Source organism: Amphiura filiformis, chromosome 11 (assembly GCF_039555335.1).
Source record: "Amphiura filiformis chromosome 11, Afil_fr2py, whole genome shotgun sequence".
Taxonomy (NCBI): Eukaryota; Metazoa; Echinodermata; class Ophiuroidea; order Amphilepidida; family Amphiuridae; genus Amphiura; species Amphiura filiformis.
The window spans coordinates 19,358,059-19,373,271 of NC_092638.1; the positions used below are offsets into that span (position 1 = coordinate 19,358,059).

At 37.6% G+C, this 15,213-nt stretch overlaps 1 long non-coding RNA gene across 1 annotated transcript; it reads left to right on the top strand.

Annotated features, from left to right (window-relative positions):
- The first annotated feature begins 2,384 nt into the window (after positions 1-2,384).
- Positions 2,385-7,146, top strand: LOC140164496 (uncharacterized). Its single transcript, XR_011860536.1, has 2 exons — positions 2,385-2,676; positions 5,898-7,146. It is a non-coding gene; the product is annotated as an uncharacterized lncRNA (long non-coding RNA).
- The last annotated feature ends 8,067 nt before the right edge of the window (positions 7,147-15,213 follow it).

The following is a 15,213-nucleotide window of genomic DNA, read 5'->3' on the forward strand; positions in this document are numbered from 1 at the left end:
ATAATCATACTTTCCTTCGTATGTTCATTATCCTTGACTGTCTTTAACATATTGTAAAATAGACAAATTTTGTGCATTTTCAACGATGTATCTACGTTCATTTCGCACGTGGAAAATCTTCAAAACTGGCTGAATACGTGACCTCGCTTCGATACAGGAGAGTGGTTTTGAATAGATCGACGTACGTCCGATACCTAAGTTTGGAAATCGCAATCTCTCTATTATGTCTAAATTAACGTTCCGTAATCAAAATATCAATAACAGAACGGTTTTTTGTCAGGCAAAATAAGGTTCTCCAAAATGTTCCCCCAAAACGAGCTTCTAAAATTTAATCAGTACTGCATTTGGTTCTGACAAATATAGTGACATTATTTCTTTGATCGGTTTATAGCACAATACAAAAAAGAGAAAGCAATCACTCGGCGTAGATTTATACGGGGCACACATTTGAAAAAAAATAACATGGAACGCGTTTTTGATCTTGTGAACATGGTGCGTAAAAAGGATATAAACAAAGGATTATCAAACGGATTCTAAAAATGTGTATAAATATACAAAAATAATGTAAAGCTTCATCCAACGCACCGACATTTCTCTCACTGCGATATTTAATTCCTGAGAAAATTTGGTTTTAAAGAACAACTTTATACGTCTATCTTTTATACGTTTCTTTGTCTAACTAGGGTAACTGGCCTGTTTGTCACCTTTCTTAATAATTATGTCCTTCCTCACAGTAGCGTAGCCATATCAATTTTTAAGCGCTCTTTAGCAAAGTCATAGTTCGTTGAATTTACAACAGTATGACGAAACAGGCGAAAATATTAACTTTTTCCACAAGATTTGCAATTTAAAGAGAATTGGCAATTGCTCATACTAGTACGCTAGTATATGGACAATATAAGTGTGCTTTTTCATTTAATGAAATAAAATTTGAAATATAATGGAAGGAACACGTGAGGTTTTGACTTTTAAAACCTACATTTTGGTCACAAAATGTGCTTGGATAGGTAGTTTTCAACAGATTTTCCACATTCGCCTTACTATAACATTGAATTGCGTTATCTGTTGACCTAGTGACGAAAAGTGTTTTTATCTGATTGGATGAAGGGAACACTTACGGTTTCGACAAAAACCAATCAAAGAGGCCCAGTTTTCAGCTAGACGCTCCACAGCTCTTACATTGCTATGCACTCAATCGTGTAGTGTAATCAAAGACTGTGCGGAAACATTAACTGCTTGCTTGAAAGCTCTTGGACGAAAATGTGTGCTCAGGTGTACCGAGGTGGAAACTGTGCGCATGATGGTTTATAAAAGAATCGTTTTTGTATAGAAACTTTTCCATGTGCAGCGAGGTGGGGTGCCCCCTGACAAAAAATGAAAGAGAATGGTGCACCATGACAAAAAATGAAACAGAAAATCAGATCAGGAAGGCAAGCGAAAAGAAGAGGGCCAAGGAGTCCGTTTTCCGCCCAAATTCAGCCCAATCATGGGCCAAAATAGTGTAAAATATCAAATATTTACACTGTACGCGAGCATATTGTCCAAATAAAGCCCCTTTTAAAAGGTCTAAGACTTAACTAATAGTGTACAGTCTCTCTAAAACACACGGTATATATGTACATATCCCATCGATAATACTGGGTCAAAATGATGCAACCGGTTAACCGGAAAGTTTTGTTCTTCTTTGTCTCAAAATTTTCCCAACCCCCACCAGGAAACGTTAAACCTGGAAACGCCCCTGATTAATCATTCTGCCTATCGGTGTTGATTATTTTTTTCAGCAATTGCTGTCTCATAACCGGACCTCATCCTTTCAGGGTTTCGGTCGAGATATGCTCTCATCCACACGCTTTGTTGTTTTTTAATTTGTAATGGGCTTTTCTACTCCCTCTAATCTTCCTCTGGGATGGAGTGTAATTGCTCCCCACAGAAATTTTTCAGTGGTAAAACGAAGACGGCAAAGAGTAAAATGTCTAATGACTAATGACTAATGACTAAAACCGGACTGAAAAATTGACACGGGGACAAACGTTTGGCTTTGTGCCCTGGCACTAAAGGTATGGCTATGCTGCTGACTTCTTTACTTCAGTTTTGACAGAGCCATTTCTGCTTGCAGTTGTGCTCTTTCACCAGCTAGTTTTCGGACACTCTTGAAGAGGTCGTGACTTTCTGGAAAAGTGGTTTTCTAAAAAAAAAAATATTTTAACAGAACGAAATAACGAATGCAATTTTAATCTCCTTTGGAAACGAACTGTTCATATAGCCAATAATAAATACACGGTGATCATATAGCAGCCATATCACGCATGATCAACAGGTCATGCACCATTTCTTTATCACAATTTACCCTATATAAGGCTTTCAGCATATCGGTTGCTCATAATACATAGCAGTTCAGTAGATTCCGGTTGCTGATAATATACACCTGCGACGACAATGGCAAAGGCTCTATTCCTCTTCCTTGCAATTGCTGCCATAGCATTTACTGCACACTGCGTGAACCTAGATCATGCGGAACCTCTGCAAGGTCTAAAAGAGATACTGATACAGAAAGATGCTCGAGTACGTCGAGACTCACTTGCCGAAATGAAAGAGTTGCAAGCTGATGCAGCCGAAGTTAGAGTACGTCGTGATGGAGGATGCAAAACCAATTGCATAGATTAGGATCTTGATTAGGTAAGCATACCAGTAGTTGGAAGGTAATGACAATAAACAACAGTTAGTTTGAGGGTACCGGTAACAGAAATAATGTGAACAATCTAAACATTTTGCTTTTGGAACCGAGTATTGAGTATCATGAGGGGCCTATACTCAAAGGTCCAAGCAAAATATTTAGATTTCTCGCAATACCTGAAAAGTAACTGACACAAACCCATTTACCACATTTATATATAACCCCCCTTTGCATTTTAGCAATATCATAGTTTCATATCAACGTCATGCATTTTCGTGCGCTCAGAATTGATGAGTTGAGATTTTACTAAAAATTCTCCAAACTTAATGAGGTCATATTAATATTAAAGCTCATGGGGTTTAGCCTTCTTCAATGCGTATCCCCCGGGGCGTATCCGACCTCGGGGTGCGTATTTTGACACAATTTTAATAATTTATTTACAATGTTATAGTGTTATTAAAATAATACCATTTAAACCCGTGGCGTATCCCCTCACACCCCACCCTCCCCGAGTAAAACGCATTAACATGAGGCATGATTTGTTCATGTGGCAGAGACCAAGGAAAAACAAATCTGGAAGTGGGATTTTCCAGAAAATGTAGTATCTACGTCATTGTTTTAGATGTGGTAAGGGAACAAGCTATAAATGTGATAACGTCCTTTCGTAAGGGGAGGGGTTCAAAAGGTCCGAATTACGTTTGTAAAAAATATCGGTCAAATTTGGCATTTCGAGAATGATTTTAGGGTACATTATAAGCAATAATAAGGGATTGTATAAAGAACAGATTCCTATTTAAATGTTAGTTTTCACTCAATTGCATTGTCCCCTTTTAGATTCGAGCCAATCAAATGAGGCAAAACGAAGACATTGCTATTTCATTCCAGCGCCTATAATGCGTGTATTAGCTCGCCGATCGTATTACATGTATTCAGCGGTGATTCACACAGTTTATACGTCACTGATTCAATGATTTATATACACGTGGGCTTACACGCACGAGACCATCATTCGATCGGTGAACTCGGAATAAAACCGGATATAAAAATTTTACTACACCATTAGGCATTACAATCATCCAAAAAGTAGAAATTCGGGAAAATTAAGGGCGTCGCTCTGGAACAAATCACTATATTGCTTTAAATAATGTCTACGTGGATACTTCTTGATTAGATAGCCAAAATACATGTAGGTATGATTAGCCCTGTAAAATCCCTAATCAAAAAGGTAAAAATCAGTCCTTTATTGGCGTTTTTTAAAAAGTTGGTACCGGGTGCAAGCAAAAATTTATTCCTTGCATTAAAATTTTTCAGCCAAATGTATTAACAGACGTGTAAGGTGTTACGTATGTGTGTTGCTTTATGTCAACATTAAACTTTTCTCTTGTTGTTCAAGGCGAGAAGATTCCAACTACTCAATAAAGAGATAACACAGTTTCTTCGTCAAACTTTATTTCAAGCACAAACTTTCAGTTTTCTCTCCGTACATTCACAACTTTTATTTTATATTCAGTTCCTTTGTTTCAGTATTCTTTTGTTCCTTTTGTTTTAGATTTAAATAAAAAGACGTGCATAAATTAGCCATCCACTACTCTCAAACCATATGCCTAGTCAGTGGATTTCTTGATAGCCCAGTTTGTCACTTTTAAAATGGGACCTTTGTCTAATCAAATGCTTGTAACTTTACTTCTTGAGGTCACATTGGATTCAATGGGGTGTCATAATGTGCAGGATTAACAAATTTACACAAATATGCTTTAATTTTAAAATTGGGATTTGTGTCCAAGTGTTCGGAAACTATTTGGCACAGTATATAAGGTGTCCGTTTTAAATTTCGGCTAAAGAGCTACAATAGAGGTTATCCACTTCACTCATGTGTGACTTCTAACAAAAGGCACTGGTTCCCGTAGTATTCCTCATTCAAACTAATTCAATGCACGACCTCGGAGTTACATGCATGACTTTGGAGGGCTATTTTGAAACAGTCATGGTTGCACATGCAGGTACTTCTTTAGAATGTCCTAAACAAGGTATAGCAGTCGTTGATAGGATATGCAGCTTATAGAACATGGATAACCTCTATTGTCAGTGTTTGAGGCTCAAAGAGCTGGAGCATGATCCAAATGTGGGTCTAAATGACCATTATGTCTGATTGTACTTAATTTCAGAATATTTCCATCCAATTAACTTATGAGCATAGTTTGAGCAAGAAAGCTATTTAAAACTTTTTAAAGCCTTGTGTATCTGATATCAGCTATCTAATGAAGATAGCCATTGTGATTACATGTTAAACGTTCACCAACACTTCATCGGTTAATGCAAATGCTAATAAAAGCTTTTTGGGCACAATGCTAACTTGCTCAATCAAAAGCTAGACTCACACATACAGTCCCAATGCAGATCTCACACCACCAAATCAAAGTCCCATAGATAAACACATCACAAGAAATAAATCCCCCTCTCAAAATTTCATTTGTTCTTCACAGAAGCCACAGTGACATTATGTTGGTTGAAATCAGCCCTTGCTTGATTCCTCTGGCTTGGAAAAAAATAGGTTAACAGTCATTATTTTTTAAGACAGGCCCACGAAGTGTATGACTATGATGTACCCAATTTGCATGCAAAACCAGTGTTTATGTATAGAAAACAAAAGAAAAAGGCTGAAAATCATTAAAAATTACTCGATATCTCCCAAGCTATCTGTGGTATACTTGTAGGATTTAACATTACTAATCATGACCAATCCAAATTTAGCCAAAATTATGCAAATTTCTGCTCATTTTAATGTTTACTTTAGGTGTTAATGTTGGTTTTTTTAGAATTGTAATTAAACACGTTAAGGGGATACTACACCCCTGGCCAATTTTGTGCTTATTTTTGCATTTTTCTCAAAAATTATAGAGCATATATTGGTAGTTGTAGTCCTTGCCCCTATAATATACATATCTTACTTGTCACCAATGTGCTATAATTTTTGAGAAAAATGCAAAAATAGGCAAAAAAATTTGCAGGGGTGTAGTACCCCCTTAAAGAGCGCACAATCATAAAATACTATTTCGTGGTGTGAAATCTAGAACTGCCGGAGAGCCTGAAAAAGGGATCCTTGACCACCGCACATACCAATACCACATTTGCATGACGTGAGTGTCCCCTCCGCGTATATACCTAGAATAAGTAGGCCTACTTAGTACTACATTTACCTTTTTCAACTTTCATATTTTTGCAGATTATGAGTGATAACCAAGACTTTTAACGGATGACCACATAACTGCGAACATTTTCAAAAGAGACTTTTGCTCTATAACCTGTCGAATTTCCTCTACCATGACTACGTAATCCACATGGAATCGCCACTCAACGCCACTTAAAGCCTTCAACTATTAGCTACTATTGAGACGTTTTTGTTAGAATATTCTCGTCACGTTATTACACAAACTTGGAATGCAAACTTGGAACTTTTTTGCAATATTTGAACATCAGCAATGAACATTTGAACCATTACTTTATTTATATTTCATTTATAAGTACGACTTTACCGACTAATGGGATCTTTTATTTTGCATATTAAAATGTATTAATTTTGGTATAATGTTATTTAAAAATACATTATTCATATTTGCAGAAAGCTACAAAGCTGTCTCGTAATATTCTAAAAGCAAGGCCCATAAATATTGTTCTGAGATATGAAGAGTTTGTTTCCAAATGGCATTAAGTCCAATAGCTGCATGGTGTCACATTTTTCTGGTATATTTTTATATTTTTAAAGTTTAGATGACAATTAATGATTCGAATGGATATGCTTGTAACTCTAGCTTATTCTATTCATTGGACTTAATGCCTTTTGGAACCAAAAAGAATGATTTTCTTTTATATTTATTGTTTTCTTCTTCGCACGTTTTGGAGGTTAAAGAGATTTGCAATTATTTTTTTAAGGTAACCAAAATTGATTATTATTATTCTACTGCTTCAATGTTATTAGATTGACAAGGTTACTGCTACTTTTGGGAATATCTTCAATTGAAAAAATCCACAAAGCAGCCCTTTGACTTAATGCCTCTTGGAACCAAACTCTTCTTATATTCTTTGTTGTAATGATTCGTGAACATTTAACTCTCACTTCAATCATTCTATTAACACATGGTTTCTGAAATTTTCTCAAGTTTTAAAGCAGAAGTGTTCCACTGTTTTTAGTAACTCAAAATGCAGCGAGCATTTAATAACCTGTCTCCTCGGTAATCGAGCCTCATATTTGTACTAATTGTGACTATTATAAGTTCTTAACATGCTAAATGTATACAAATCAACACTTGATCATAATTATTGGAAAGTCTTGGTAAATCAGTTCATCATTGACAAAAGATAAGGCAAGATATAAAAAGGAGCATATATTATATATAAAATAACTGGCTTTGGTTGTTCTATCCACCTTGATATCATGATATCACTCTATTAAACGAGATTCTTGGGAAAAGTTACGACTCTTTTCACGATTGGTAATTATTTTCGTTGTTGATTGTACGGTATAGAAAAGAAAAAAGTGTGCCAGTAATAGACATAAACACATATAGCACATAGACAAAGACACACCCACACAAGTATCAAATACATTTTAATTTTTTAATAATACAAAATCAATCAAATGTATTGTCAAAACTGCACAAACTAACCAAAGTAACCAAGTGCAAACAAGGTATTCTTGAATAAAATGTAAATTTTCTCTGTTTCTGACATAATTGCTACCAAAATTTGTGACTTAGTTTTGAAGAACAGAGCATTATACTCGTAGTTCTGGTCGCGCTATGACAAATGGATCTATCACATGCTTCGATGGGCCGGATGGCATTTGCCGCTCTGTTATGGTATTAACCAACTATATTTTAAATACACACATTATCGATCAGTGCCTCATTTCAAATATATAGTTTTAGTTTTGGTTTTGGTTTTGGTCACGTGGTTTCCTATTGTCCTGCCTAACCACTTGAATCACAAGATATCGAACTCTTTGTTTCTACCTTTTGTTTAAAACTAAACATTTGTGACAGGTAGTTTCGGTTTTGGTTTCAGTTTCTTATAAGTGGTGTGACGAATAAAATTACAGGATTTTCGAGTTACCTGATCTAAGTATACAAAAGAAATGTTTAAATTTCGCAGTGCAATATTCACGAGCAGAGAAGTCGAACAAAACAGTCTACATTTGAAAGCATTGATTTAGTTTGAAAGCATTGGCTTGAGACTACGAAATAGCCTAAGCTGATTTCACTGTGAACATATATAGACCATCGAAATATTTGCATTCGACATTACAAAAGGGGTCACTACTGTAATTGTATAGGTGCTATAAACAAAATCGATTCATGTCCTTAATCCCATGTACCAGAATCGATGGAAGGCCATTATATGACCTCTAATAACCTAATGACTTTTACTGAAGCAATTTTTGCTGCAAAAAGTAGAAGATAGAGGGGAGAAGATTGTGTGCGTGTGTGTGTGTGTGGGAGGGGGGTTGGAGGGCAAGGGGGATATGGGCCGGGAGAGAGAGAAACATATGAGAGAGAGCATGCTCTCTGTCGAAGGTAGGTGGCATATTACACTCACGAGTTCTAGGCCTAGAAATCATATACATGCGCGTATACTGAAGGATGGGGTGGGGTGGGGGAATTTGTTTGTGTGTATGAAACATAAACGATGCATGGAGATGATTTGATTATGAATTAGTTTATTATCCCTGGGAAGCACAACCCATACCTCTTTAAGAGGGGGCTCCCCTCCCTATATAACCACCTCTTTCCTAAATTACCCCTTTCCCCTCCTCCTCCCCTACATTCGATATCTTCATCTCGAGCTCTCCTCCCCTTCTCTTTCACTTCCAATGCTCTCTCTCATATGTTTCTCTCTCCCGGCCCATATCCCCTTGCCCTTCACCCCCCCCCCACACACACACACCCCAATCTTCTCCCCTCTATCTTCTACTTTTTGCAGTAAAAATTGCTTCAGTAAAAGTCATTAGCTTATTAGAGGTCATATAATGGCCTTCCATCGATTCTGGTACGTGGGATTAAGGACATGAATCGATTTTGTTTATAGCACCTATACAATTACAGTAGTGGCCCTTTTGTAATGTCGAATGCAAATATTTCGATGGTCTATATATTTTCACAGTGAAATCAGCTTAGGCTATTTCGTAGTCTCAAGCCAATGCTTTCAAACTAAATCAATGCTTTCAAATGTAGACTGTTTTGTTCGACTTCTCTGCTCGTGAATATTGCACTGCGAAATTTAAACATTTCTTTTGTATACTTAGATCAGGTAACTCGAAAATCCTGTAATTTTATTCGTCACACCACTTATAAGAAACTGAAACCAAAACCGAAACTACCTGTCACAAATGTTTAGTTTTAAACAAAAGGTAGAAACAAAGAGATCGATATCTTGTGATTCAAGTGGTTAGGCAGGACAATAGGAAACCACGTGACCAAAACCAAAACCAAAACTAAAACTATATATTTGAAATGAGGCATTGTCAAAAGAAAATGACTCTTTTCAAACTTATTATGACTGAATTTGTTGCTTGCAGAAACAGCAGAGCTACACTTAAACGCGTTCATGGATAAAGACGCTTATACAGTGAGGGTATAGGGACATTTTTACAGGTTAGAAAAGTAAACACGAACTACATCAAATAACTTGTGTGAGAAATGCCATGGGTCAGTACATGTGTATATTTTATGTTTATCAACTTCATAGCTGGTAAGGGCCCCAAAATATAAATAGTTGATTTTCACCAACAAGTGACAAATTGCAGCTTACGGACAATGAGTTTTTAGTTTTGTTACACACAGTATTTATTGAATGCAAACGTTGGTATTAACCAAAACACACCGGAAGAGTGATTTGAAAGAAAGGAGGATCAGTCAGCTTGATGATGCGTCTTGGATGAGACGCGATACTGTTGCTATCAAAAAATAGTAAGTCCAGATGAACAGATTTATTATTCATGTTATTATGAGGATCTAATCTGCATATTCATGGTAAGAATTGCCGACCATGAGACATACATTTTGGCCATGCCATTGTGAAACATTATTCTTATTGTGAGTATGCAAACAGTAAGATGAGGGGACCAAATCAAAATGTAACAATACGAGTAAATCGTGAAACTCGCTGGTACTAAAACCATGCAGAAAATTATTGCCTATGAGTGTTAAACAATAACCAACATTATAAATTGTTTCTGACATTTTTCCCGGTTCCCGCACTCTGTGCATCCGCCGCGGGGTATTCATGCTTGTCGGTGAACACCCCCCTTTGTATTTCAGAAAAATGTGGAACTGCGATATTTTCGAAAAATCACAGAAGATATATATAAAAAAATATCACCTCTTCTCTGGTAAAAGCAATAGAAGTGATATTTTAATGAAAATACCCTTTTCAATTTTGCAAACACGCGGTTTGAAAAAACACCCTTTTTGTGTTTCGCGAATCGCGTTTCTTTATCTGAAAACACTCCTTATTCCGCGAAATTCTCGACGAGCATGAATACCCGCGGATGCTCGGAGTGCGGGAACCGGGCATTTCTCTTTCATGAAAAATATGCAAAAATCCGATTTTTCACTAAAAATGTTCGTAACAAATGACATATTACAGATAACATGTAGTGACCCATATGGCATCAGTGTCATTATATGATAGATGGTGTAGGTCAAATTTACCTTTCTACAGGGGTTAACATGAAGAAGGTCACTATGCGACTCCTTAAAATAACGAATGGGTAAAACCATTACAGTCCTATTAGCTGCCTATAAATTTGACAATGACCTATTTTGAATTATTATGTTAAGGGATGGGATATGAACGTTTGGGCAGTATTTTTTGTGGGACATGAGAGCACATTACACATACCGAATTGCATTCTGAATACGAAGAATGTCATTCTGATATCAAATAATTTAATTTTTTTTAAATTCGCGATATAATACATATTTTATGGCAAATGATTAAAAATTGATATTTTTGATATTTAACAGTCCTCGAAGTAAACTTTCTAAATCTAATGATATGTAGCTGGGATGAAAAGCCGACGATCAATTGAAAATGTTGACCTTTCGTATTGAAGATATGGATTTTTTTCCCAAAACACCAACAAAATTTAGGTCGTTTTGGGAAGAAAACGTATATCTTCAAAATGAGAGGTCAAAATTTTCAATTGATCGTCGGCTTTTCATTCCAGCTACATGCACTTTCTAAATATCATTAGATTTATAAAGTTTACTTCGAGGACTGTTAAATATCAAAACATTTAAAAATATCAAATTTTAATAATTTGTCATTAAATTTGTATTACATCGCGAATTTCAAAAAATCAAAATTATTTGATATCAGAAGGACATTCCTCGTATTCAGAATGCAATTCAATATATCTGGTGTACTCTCAGCTCTCACACAAAATACGTGAAAACGTCGCTAAACGTTAATATCAGAGCACCAATTTTTGATAAGAATGAGGTCAAACTCAACTCAATGATCTGTATTCTGAGTACTAAACACTGCACAAATATATACTGCAGAAGTAATTCCAGTTTGATCATGATATTGTTCGCTAATGTAGCAAGACATAAATAATTCCGGGGGCAGTAGCGTAGCGTGGGTCATCATATTGGGGGCATTCCAGTGGTATAAAACTTTTTTTTAGAAAAGTGGGGGATAATGCTGTGGATCACGAAATGCCCTTTTAAATAACCCAGCAAACACAAAACGTTTTCGACATCATTCGCAAAAGGTTATAACAGGTTGTCAGAAAACGTTTAAATGTCGGGTTATATAAAGGGTATATTAAGGGTATAAAACGTTTTCATAACATTAAAAATAATTTTTTGATAATCGACTGCTCCGCAAACAAAAAATGTTTTAGATTAAACGTTTAAATGTCGGGTTATATAAAGGGTATAAAACGTTTTAATAACATTCCAAAAACATTTTTGAAAACTTGATACAAAACATTCTAAACAGTGTAGCTTTTAAATATTTAAGCTCGAATCTTCTTCAGCTATACCACCATTCTTACCATGTTGCTGATTGGGCCAATGAATCATTATAGTCTTCTTGTAACCAATCTCTCTCTCTCTCTCTCTCTCTCTGTGTCAGGTGGCGCTGTGTAGCGCTGCTGTGGTCTTCACAAGAGTACGCCATCTCACTCGATCCGATGCCAAGTGTGTTGCACCTTGCATTCCCTGGTTAGAAACCTGCTTCACGTCATTAGTCCAATATGTTGGTGGACGTCCTCTTCCTCGTTTGCCTTCCATGGCCCCTTGCAAAATCTGTTTTCTACACCTCCATGTTTCCTGACAATATGGCCAAAGTACTTCAGCTTTCTCTCCATTATGCCGCTTCTGATGGTTAGACTTGTACCAATCTTGTCAAGGATCCAGGAATTTGTTCTCCTGTCTTTCCATGTCACTCGTAGAAGCCTCCTGTAACACCACATCTCAAAAGCATCTACTCTTTTCCTATCATTCTTGGTCATAGCCCAAGACTCGCATCCATAAGTGGCAATGGAAAACACAGTTGCACGAAGTAGGCGTACCTTGAGGTCAATGGATAGGCCTCTGCTTTTCCATATGCTTGACATGCCCTGCACAGTTGTCCTTGCAATAGCCAGTCTTCTCTTAATTTCAGTTGTGCTGTCACCACTGTTGTTAATCATTGAACCCAGATATTCAAATTGCTTCACCTCCTCAATCTGTTGTCCATCTATCACAAACTCATCACTTTTTTCTCTCTGTCTACAACCATTATTTTTGTCTTCTTTGTGTTCAGGAGAAGGTGTTTTTCTTCACTGGCCTCTTTGATGCGCTTCAAAAGATCAATCAGCTCTACTCTGCTGCTACAAATAAGAGTGGTATCATCGGCGTACCTCAGGTTAGTAATTCTTGTACCGCCAAACTTCACTCCACCTTCAAACCCCTCCAAAGCTGTTCTCATTATGTCTTCAGAGTAGATGTTAAATAGGTTTGATGATAGCACACAGCCCTGTCGTAAGCCTCTTCCAATCTTGAACCAATCTGTGTCTCCACTACTTGTTCTGACTGCCGATTCTTGGTCTTCATATAAGCAGCTGATCAGATCCACAAGATGACTTGGAAAACCCATCTTTTTCATAGTTTCCCACATCTGAGGGGGTGGCTAACACAGTCAAAAGCTTTACTGTAATCTATGAAGCACATGTAAAGAGGAAGTCTATGCTCTCTGCATTTCTCAATCACATTCCTGATATTGACAATTTGGTCCCTAGTACCCCTTCCTTCACGAAATCCTGCCTGCTCATCAGATATTTCCTGCTCCATTTTGTTCTTCATTCTCTTGATGATGATCTTCAGAAGCACTTTACTTGCATGACAAATCAGGCTGATGGTCCGGTGATTGGCACACTCTTTCAAATTTCCCTTCTTTGGCAGTGGAATAAATACTGCCCTGCACCAGTCTCTCGGCCATTTCTTCTTTTTCCAGATGATACCACATAGACGCCACATTAGGTCTATCCTTCTTTCCCAGTTGCCTTCCACAACTCAGAAGCTACATTATCAATGCCAGGTGACTTAGCATTTTTCATTTGTTCCATGGCAAGCTCAACTTCAGATCTCAATGGTGGAGGTTCTTCCTCACTCGTTTCACACTGTACATACACCTTGTCATCTTGTGCCTCAAACAGCTGGGAACTATACTGAACCCATCGCCTTTTGATGTCTACACTTTCGGTAAGAGTGTTACCTTTCTCATCATTTATAACATCCATCCTGGGGGTCCACTTCTTGGTAAGTTCTTTGGCAATACCAAAAGCTATTTTTGAGTCACCCTTACATCTTTCCATTTCCACACACTTCCTTTCGATGTAGTTTCTTTTGTCCTCCTTAACACTTTTGGAGACCTCTTTGTTTAAGCGTGTCCATTCTTCCTTTCCTCCATCTGCCTTTGCTCTCTTCCTGTCATCAGCTAGGTTTAAGGTCTGCTGAGAGATCCACGGCTGTTTCCGTTTCATCTTTCTAGGGATGTACTTCTTTGCTGTGCTCTGGACTGCTTCTTTCATGTCTTCCCACAATTCATTTGGGGTCTGCTCCTCTTCATTAACTTTCAGTAACTCATCAAACCTGTTCTTCACATCTACTGAATATTGAGTGGGAATGTTGTCAACATCATACCTGGTAGGTGGTGCATTGTCTCTCTTAGCTCTCAGTTTTAGTTTTACTTTGGCTACAAGTAGCTGATGGTCACTACCACAGTCAGCGCCTGGTCGTGTCCTGACATTTTGGAGTGATGTTCTCCACCTCTTCCTGACCATGATGTAATCGATCTGGTTTCTTGTTCTATCTCCTGGGCTCATCCAAGTCCACAGTCTCCGTGGATGATGCTGAAATAACGTGTTCCCAATGACTAGGTTATTAGCTTCACAAAATTCCTCCAGTCTGTCTCCACGTTCATTTCTGATCCCAAGTCCATATTGGCCTATACACCCAGTTTTCTCCTTCATTTTGCCAATCTTAGCATTCCAATCCCCCAGTACGATGAGTAAGTCTCTTCTAGGTATACTATCCATAACTCCTTGTACCATCTCATAGAAGTCTGTCATCTCACTCTCTGATGCATCTGATGTTGGTGCATACACTTGAATGATAGATGTCCTTGAATGTCCTTGCAGTCTTACAGTCATCACTCTTTCATTTATTGGATTATATCCCAAAACACACTTGGCTGTGGTTCTTTCTATTATGAAACCCACACCTCCACGTTTCCTTCCAGTATCTTTTCCAGAATAGATAAACATACTTCCATCATCTGTAGTGAACCTCCCTTGTCCAAGCCACCACAACTCTGTTACTCCTAGGATCTTAATATTGTTTGCAACCATCTCCTTCTCCACAACTTCAATCTTTCCTCCTGACATACTGCGTACATTCCATGTAGCAATATTTATTGGCTTCCTTAAAGGGGTGCTGTTCCTTTCCTTCCTGGGACCGTCAAGAACAGGACTTCCTGTAGCAGGCTTTAATCCTGATCTGTCATCACCAACAGGTGTACTCTGAGCAGCATCTCTCTCTTCCCCAGTAGCCATTGACGTATCTTCCGGCCTGCGGGTCGCACCTTCCGATACCATCGTTTTGTTTTTTGTCTGGTGTTGTTTTTGGATTGGAGCTTTCGTCCTAAGTATCGTAGAGGATGGGAGTTCTTATTCCACATACTAGGGTAAAGGCGCTGAATTCCAGTACTGATGGGTACATAAATCATATCACACTGGCGGTACAGGACACAGATCCCCAGTGTGAAGGTGACAGCGTAACCCCACACGGGCATCAGGAAATGGGCGATACTGTCAAATTAAATCCGGACTGTGGACTAAAAGGTTGTCCACAGACGGACAACATCATCCATTTCCAATCAATTAAATGTAAATCATCAAATTTTGGTTTTCAATATTAAAGAGAGATAGAGAGATTATTCTGTAATCTGTCATGCTTGAACAATGTGATTTGTAAAGGCCCGTTAAGAATTTA